Here is a 976-nt window from a genome sequence, read left to right as displayed (position 1 = left end):
ATACCAGCACTAAAGCACCGGATCCCATCAGAACTCCGAAGTTAAGCGTGCTTGGGCGAGAGTAGTACTAGGATGGGTGACCTCCTGGGAAGTCCTCGTGTTGCATTCCCTTTTTAATTTTTTTCGCGCCGCTTGCAAAACAAAACGCACGTGTAAGTAATATATTTACCGTGTTTTATTATTTTGCACGAGTGCGGTAAGTCATAGCTGGGTGCTCACGATTCACGGGTCCAGCGTCGGCGTTGTGGCGCGGCAAGCGTGCACTGGTGCGGTTGAGAGGGAGGGGTGGAAACCGCGTTAAACTCGTCTCCGTAGTTGAGAGGGAGCGGCCAAAGCAATGTGCAATCGTCTTTGTGGTGGAGCTGGGAGGGGCAAGGATAAGGGACGAAGACCGGGGTAACATGTCGGATGCGATCATACCAGCACTAAAGCATCGGATCTCATCAGAACTTCGAAGTTAAGCGTGCTTGGGCGAGAGTAGTACTAGGATGGGTGACCTCCTGGGAAGTCCTTGTGTTGCATTCTCTTTTTAATTTTTTTCGCGCCGCTTGCAAAACAAAACGCACGTGTAAGTAATATATTTACCGTGTTTTATTATTTTGCACGAGTGCGGTAAGTCATAGCTGGGTGCTCACGATTCACGGGTCCAGCGTCGGCGTTGTGGCGCGGCAAGCGTGCACTGGTGCGGTTGAGAGGGAGGGGTGGAAACCGCGTTAAACTCGTCTCCGTAGTTGAGAGGGAGCGGCCAAAGCAATGTGCAATCGTCTTTGTAGTGGAGCTGGGAGGGGCAAGGATAAGGGACGAAGACCGGGGTAACATGTCGGATGCGATCATACCAGCACTAAAGCACCGGATCCCATCAGAACTCCGAAGTTAAGCGTGCTTGGGCGAGAGTAGTACTAGGATGGGTGACCTCCTGGGAAGTCCTCGTGTTGCATTCCCTTTTTAATTTTTTTCGCGCCGCTTGCAAAACAAA

At 51.4% G+C, this 976-nt stretch overlaps 2 non-coding genes and 1 pseudogene across 2 annotated transcripts; all 3 read left to right on the top strand.

The window, feature by feature from the left end:
• On the top strand, nt 1-109 carry LOC123179092 (uncharacterized; annotated as a pseudogene).
• A 297-nt stretch (nt 110-406) lies between these two features.
• On the top strand, nt 407-525 carry LOC123179091 (5S ribosomal RNA). The gene has a single exon (XR_006490099.1). It is a non-coding gene; the product is annotated as a 5S ribosomal RNA (ribosomal RNA).
• A 297-nt stretch (nt 526-822) lies between these two features.
• On the top strand, nt 823-941 carry LOC123179089 (5S ribosomal RNA). Its single transcript, XR_006490098.1, has one exon. It is a non-coding gene; the product is annotated as a 5S ribosomal RNA (ribosomal RNA).
• Nucleotides 942-976: the final 35 nt, after the last annotated feature.

The sequence above is a fragment of the Triticum aestivum genome, unplaced genomic scaffold (assembly GCF_018294505.1).
Source record: "Triticum aestivum cultivar Chinese Spring unplaced genomic scaffold, IWGSC CS RefSeq v2.1 scaffold157741, whole genome shotgun sequence".
Taxonomy (NCBI): domain Eukaryota; kingdom Viridiplantae; phylum Streptophyta; class Magnoliopsida; order Poales; family Poaceae; genus Triticum; species Triticum aestivum.
The sequence above is the reverse complement of the archived record's forward strand: the minus strand, read 5'-3'. Positions and strand labels throughout refer to the sequence as shown.